General features: G+C 43.0%; 1 pseudogene; it reads left to right on the forward strand.

Moving 5' to 3' along the window:
* Positions 1-5,294: 5,294 nt before the first annotated feature.
* On the forward strand, positions 5,295-5,881 carry LOC125518835 (annotated as a pseudogene).
* The last annotated feature ends 1,619 nt before the right edge of the window (positions 5,882-7,500 follow it).

Raw genomic sequence — 7,500 nt, forward strand, 5'->3', positions numbered from 1 at the left:
ACACCACAAACTCTCGCAGTCGATGAGGAAACGTTAGTAAAACTACATTTCAGTAATCCGTCTGGCCTTAACCTCTACGCAAGGAGATCTTACGTATAGACCCATGATTAGGTAACTACTTCTTCTTTTATTCGGAGTATCCAATGGAAAGTGGGCCTCTATCTACAGGTCATGGATACCTGGGCGCTAGAAAGGTTACCGAACCAGGGTTAAGTGAGGCTGTTCAAACTTCACGGCCTTCACTATCGGATGTATATGAGTAAAATCAGACATCAGTATCACAACCTAGCGTTATCCAGATCTTTCGTTGATCCAGGAGATTTTGGGAAGGACTCAGCATTCTCCCACAAAAGGCCAGGCTCATATAAGTCAGGGTGTCAATTTTTTTTAGGTGACGTATCTTTCTCTCTGATGTTCTCCGTGGTCTCAAAGGATGATCAGTCGGATAGCGACATTGGTAAATAAAAAGAAGAAGTTTACACGCCGGGTGCATACTTCAGTGCCACTAATTAGCGACTTTTTTTTGCCCTTTACCTACACCATGTAGACCGGAGGATTACACAGAATTCCATTGGCGAGTTTCAGACAGCTAGGTTATTCAAGAAACTTGGAATACCAACTCCAATGCTTGGCTTGCTGAATCAGCATATGGATTACTTCATTGAATTTCTCGGCCCGAGCTCTTGTGATTGGTCCACTTGGCAGGTGGAGTGGATCCTTAGCAGGTTCATGTGTTCCTTGTTTACGTAGCTCTTCTGTTGGATCACGTAGCCCCTCCGTTGGATTACGTTGCTCTGCCCTTGGATTACTTGAGTCATTTCTGGGTTTACTTGGCTGCTCCGCAACATGTTGGTTACTTGATCCTTCGCTTTGTTTACTTGGGAGCCCAATACTTATTGGTTGGGAAAATTACCTTCCAAGGAAAATGATCCTCCCACTGGACCGAAAAACCCATATATTCCCATGGGAATGGGTGGTGCTGAACAAGCAGGCAGGCCCAACGTTGTTTATCTTTACTGCAATCCTGGTTAGGTAAAAGGAATCCCGCAGCAGCGGGTACGTGATTAGTTACAACCAACGGAAAGACTTATTGAAATAATAGGGAATTTCCTCATCCAGTCTACTCCTAGGACTACATCATATGCTCCCAACTCCATGGCCAACAAATCAAACTTCAATCGATATCCTTGCATCTCCCACTGTACACCAGAACACATCCCATACAATCGGCCCGAAGAGCATCAATGAGAAGGCCTACTAAATAGGCATAGAGATACATTAGCCGAGTTTGCTTACAACAACTGCTATCACTCTAGCATCGGAATGGCACCTTTCGAAGCACTCTACGGGAACCTTTGTCGTACCCCGATTTGTTGGGGTTGGCACGTACCGACCGACGGGGCCACAGAAGATGAAGGAGAGTGCCGATAAGATTCCACTTATTCTAGATTAAAAGCAGTTCAGGACCAGGTACGCCGACCACGATATTTGGAGTTTGCAGTAGGTGATCATGCTTGACTTCGGCTTGAACCTACAAAGGGTGTGATGCGTTTTTGAGTGAAGGATTAGGTATAGCTGACCGATACATCGGACCTTTCTTGGCCCATATCCCCCTAGCCCTTACTCCCTTGTTTCGGTGGTTGGTCTCTACCTTTTTCTGTCTCTTGGCTAGTTTGTCTTCCTCTTCTTTTTGAGGGTAACGTAGTAAAAATCCTTTATTTCATGGGATTTCCCTTTTCTTTCCAAATGAATTTATGCTTAGTCTAAAATTGGTAAATACCAAATAATATATATATATATATATTATTTGAAATATGTACCAGTTTCCTGAAACTAACAAATAGAGTTATAGCTTTGATTGACTTACTAGCTTACGGGAACGCTTTGAATCTCAACTTACTTTGAACGAGTGCTTCCCACATAGATTGCTGGAAAGAGGAGTGAGCCGGGGCAGAACTTGAAGCACGGGAGAAGGAAAAAGAAGTATACAAGGGGTGCGTAGTTGGTATATGTACGGTATAGACCTTTCTTTGTGAATAGCTAGTTCAGTTACAAGGGTGTATACAAAGGTCTGCTTATAGGTTGAAAAAGCCTGTAGAGGATAGCCTAGATAGCCAAGAAGATATACGTATTTCATAGAGCTAGCTAATAAAGCTTTTGTTAACTTCAAATAGGCTATTGAATGCAACGGCAAATAAAGAAGAAGAAAGTGCCAGAGCTAAGAGCTAATAGATTCCCAGTCTATGCATGGATAAAGGAATGATAAGAGCTATGAGCAGTTTATTAAACTACACTACGGCTAATATATATAAGGACAAATCAACTAGAAAAAACCGTTGCCAAAGAAACCATTTGTTTAAGCTTATTCGTTCGCGCTAGGCTAAAAAACTAGATAGAAGAACTAGAGGCCGCCAAGGTCTTCAACCATTAGCAGGTAGGATCCTTTGCTTACTACTTGAAGCAGAAACCTAGAAGAGGAATTCTTTCTATTCCAAAATCCATCTTCTTTCCGGTCCGCTTCATTCATTCCCTTACTAATAAATCCAATTCATCGCTAATGGCGAAACCAGCCTGTATGTACACCGCACAACTAACCGTTGCTTGGTAGGTTCGATCAGCTCTTCTCACCTTTCCGTCGACATCTACTAAGGCTTCAGCTTAAGTGGGTTCAGCCGCCCCAAATCTGACTCGATCCAGGGTTATATATCATAAAGGGCTTCGACAAGGGGTTTGATTCGTTCTTTGAGCAAAAAGATAAGGTTGGAATACCGGAGTTCTTTCTTTGCTTCCAAGAACATAGATTCCTTCTTCAACCCAGGTCATGACCGAGGGCAGGTATCTCACTCGCATATCTAGAGCCCAGCATCTCTCCTGAACGACACCTTCTGCAGACTCTACTGGTGGTATTTCCCGAGGCGAGGGTAAATATGTGCATTCATATCGGTCAGGAAACGACAATGACTCTTCTTCTTTCCGGGAAGCTATGGGCACCTCACAATTCTTATACGACATTAGTGGAAGCGAACATTCGTAGCATTCATTGTCACCGATCATTGACAAAAGAAGAAAAAGAAGCCGTACGACAACTTAAGGAATCTTTAGATTTGGCGGCTATAGACTCAAAGGGCACAGACAGGCTGCTGGTACTTTTTTTTTAGCTAACTAAAGTCCAACTTCCTTTGCCGAAATAGGATGAAACGGATCAGCCGATTCAACTTAGCATTACCCGACTCGTAACTTCAAGCACAACCATCCATCTCAATCCAAAATCTCCGATCGTCTGTGATCCAAACCCAAACTCTCCTCCGGTTTTGGATATATAGACAGTTGCCTGGCTCTCAAACCAACCAAGACAGCAGCAAGTTCCTATCCGAGAAACAGACGACAGATCCAATATGACCAATTTTCTATAATATCTCGGGTGAATACGTGAAAAAGTGTTGCTTAGCTCAGTGAAATGGAATAAGGAAGAGAAAGTGTAGTGTGATAAGGGAAGATGCAAGTCAATTTTGAGGTTTTCAAGCAAGGGCTGAGATAGATATACAAACCAGAAGAATTCACATCAGAACCCTTTCCTGCTTCCCCTTTTTACCCATCGGACTCGACTCACATTTTGATCTCCTACGCTTGCTTTCACATTCCCCCTACGAGCAGCCCGGAATCAATGAAGGAGTTCATTCAGCACCGAGCCGAGCGAGCGTAGATTCAATATGTTGATTGTACCGAACGAAGGATTTGCCTTATCACGAAAGCCACATTCGTTTCGTTTGAGGAAGTCACACGTCCTGTTCCCTATAAATAAGGAGATTCATTCTTTTTTTTCAGAAATCCCCTCTTCTTCCTCCTCAAGCCCCTATCACAAGACCAAGCGGATCTCATCCTGCAGAAGACTCAGAGCGGATCTATCTAATGGCATGGCTGGCTGCCGGATGTGATCTATTCTCGTGTCACATCGCTTTCTTTCTTCTCCTCCATTTTCTTCACTACTACCGCTTCTACACATAAATCAAAGAAGCATTGTGGAATAGTGGCATTTCGTTAATGGCTAAAATGTTCTTAGTGAAAGGGTTGCCGCAAAACCGGCAAACTCAGAGCGGTCTCTGAAAGTGAATAGGAGCATAGCGGCATCATCCAAGCCAAACACGTCTCCTCAGTCAAGGGTCTTCTCGCGCAAATAAGATCAAAAACATAACAACTGATTTCGCTTAATGCATGTCACCCGCCCGCTCTCATACAGCAAGTGACTCTCTCTCACAAGACAGAGAAAGATTACCGATTCATCCAATCCAATCCAATTTGATCAGAAGTGAGTTCATTGTTGTTGTATAGCGAAACCTTTCCTTGACAAAACCATTCTCAGCTAATAGAAGCCGAGCTATCTATCCAGATCAGGGTTGAACGAAGCGAATGGAAAAGCCAAAGAAAACATTAAATCCATTGCGATTAGAAACCAGTGACTCTACAGCTAGGGCTCGATGGCGATGTAAGATAGAAATAATGGGGAGTTAGGGCTTCGGTTTCCTCTGTAGCCAGTTTCAATTCCAAATCATTTGCCGACATGCGGACTCACTTCTCTTTTATGGGATGACTTTTATTATCCAAGTTGTCTATTTACGTGGGTGAATCAAGTACAACAAGTCAGGTCAGAGCTTGTGGTAGAAGATTGGGCTCTGCTACGCAGATCCACTCAACTAGGAAAGAAGTACGCATTGCTGACTGACTGTTTGAACGATCCTAGTTACTAGTAGCTAATCAAGTCAGAGTAGGGTGGCCGAGAAGCTTCTTGCCGGTGCCCCCAAAAGCAAAGCACAGACTCTACTCACACGCGTTTTCCACCTACGGAGGAGAAATCATCGAAAATATTCCTCATCCCTGAAAGGGAACGAAACAGGACGAGAGTGGATAGGGTGACTAGGAGGCCGTAAAAATTAGTAGTGCATTTTTTGAAGATAAGATTACAAAAGGCGAGAGCAGCATAATTGTTAGTTAGGTAAGAGGGGACGGGCCGTATATAGAAAGTCAATCCTTCTTTTTTCCGATATGCCGCTCCGCAAGCAAGAGTGCCACGCACGAGCGGAGCGAAACTAAGCAAGGGGAATTCCGTCATTCATGGAAAGCATGCGAAATCCTTGATTGTTTATAGAATCAAAATAACTATTATAGGTCTTTCTTGTTCCACTTGCAAGGCAAGAAAATAAAAATGTCAGTTTCGTTATTACAACCTTATTTTTTTATGTCAAAGACAAAAAAGCTACGCGCAAAATTCTCATGGGATCTCGGTGTTCTTAACAGCGATGGCTTATTCATTTAAATCTTCGGGTAGCACCAACCAGATCTTCAACAAGGTGGAAATTCTTCGTATTTCGTATGTACATGTTTCCTTGCGGCTCGGATGAGTATAGTTATTTATATCGCGACAGCTATAAACAGTTCCTTGTTCCCATTAACCAAACATCCCCTTTTTCTTCGCTCTTCCGGAACCGGTACAGAAATTGGTGCTTTTTCTAACTTTGTTACGTTAGTGACTGGGGGGTTTCGGGGAAGGCCTATTGTGGGTACCTTCGGGTTGTGATGCTCGTTTAACTTCTGTATTTCATCTTGTTCCTATTACTGGGTGCACTGCGTTTTCAAAAGCTTCCTGTCGAACCGCTCCTATTTCAATCCGTGCTGGACCAGATCGAATATACCAATAATAAAGTCTCAGTCAACTGGTGGAATACATCGCATCAACCTGGGAGGCATTAGCGATCTGGTATCAATACATGTTCCTATGCCCAATTCAATCTTGTTCTAACTTTGCTAACTTCCCCTTCTCTACCCGTTATCTTGTTCCGTTCTGGAAACACGTCTTCCTATTCATCTTTTCCCGAATCTCCCTTAACGGGAAAGAAATAGAAGCTCGAGAAGGAATACCACTAAAAACCTAGTTCGCTCTCAAATAAAAACCTAGTTCACTCGCTAAAGCATCCATGGCTGAATGGTGAAAGCGCCCACCAACCTAGAAAGGCAAAATGGGTCAAAAAGTAGGTTCGATTCCTGCCGGATGCACTGCCTCTTAAAGACAGAAACAGAGGAGGGAAAGAAGGTAGTATAGGGAACTTGCTTTTGGATTCTTATCGAAAGTGAATCCCTCTAACACTTCTGTTAGTGTTTTATGAGAAAATCTTTTATAGACACAACAAGTGTGAAAATCCTTAGTCACTAGGCAAGAAAGCTCGATGGGAACAAAAAGGATACAATTAGTTCAGAATCAAAAAAATGTACAATTTCAAAGGAAAGAAGGAATGGCAAGTTTCCCTCCATTGAACATCAATCAATCTAGAAATAGGTAAAGGAAGGCGTATCACAGGGGTATTTTTCTTTTTTCTATTCACTTCCGTGGGGTTCTAAATTGAAAACATGAACACAAACGAAATCGTATTGAAATTACATAAAAAAAGAAAAGGGAGGAGTAGCTCTTGGTTTAAAGAAAAGGGAGGAGATGGATCGAATTCAGTCTTTTTCCTTTCTTTGATGATCTTCAACACATCTATTTGAATTCCCTGCGAGTGAAGGATTTCTCGTATGGAGAAAAACCTCTTGAGCGCTATCTGATCTTATTTTTGTATTTCAAATATGGGACCTGCCTTTTTAATGGGACATCCCGGCAATAGGCCTACTCATGCATGTGGCCAAGTACTCGACCAAGCCTCAGAGCGAAGGGATGAACGAATTCTCGAGGTCTGGTTCATTGAGGTCAGCATCACATGAAACCTTTAGCACTTCCGTTCGATATTGGATGGAGTATGGCTGGAAGGTCAGCCTAGCTAGTCTTGGTACCTACCGCTATTGAACTTCGGTACCTATATTCCTGAAACAAGACAGACCTTCATGAAGACCTTCTATTTTGGAATAAGATCGGACATTTCCACATTGAGGTGAAATTACATATGAGGAAAATAATCCTGGACTACGAAAGCTGCCCTTGTGTGGTAGAACCAGGTCTTCCACCGGGCGGTCAGCCAAGTACTGAAGCCCCTATCTTGATATAGAATAGAAGTGAGTTCACACTAAAAATAGAAGAAGCCCTATGATTTTTTAGCCCTGCTATAAATCACTTCGGTAAAGGGATCGAAAGATTATGGTCTGAAATAGAGATTTGAGAGTCCCTCGTGTGAGTACGTGCTGAAGAGCAAGGAGTGAAAGTGCGTTCATCTTTCTTTCTGCTAGTTGTTTCCTGCTAATAGTGATTAGTGAGTGCCCCATACATAGCCAATGTCCGCCCGTGTTCACATCCAGTCTTCTCTGTACACTAGTGCAGCTTCCAGCTCTATGCTATGTATGGTAGTCGTTTGACTCGGGAATCCCTGATAAAAGCTTTTAGTCCGTGCCTGGCAGTTTCAGCCGTGGTCCAGTCCAGCAGCCTCTTTTCGATCCAAGAGTCGCATGAGAAGAAAGCTTCCGGTTAGCTTCAGTTAGTGTTAGTTAAATAGAACGGGAACCTCGTAACTATGCCAAGCC

This window comes from Triticum urartu, chromosome 7 (assembly GCF_003073215.2).
Source record: "Triticum urartu cultivar G1812 chromosome 7, Tu2.1, whole genome shotgun sequence".
In the NCBI taxonomy this organism is placed as follows: Eukaryota; Viridiplantae; Streptophyta; class Magnoliopsida; order Poales; family Poaceae; genus Triticum; species Triticum urartu.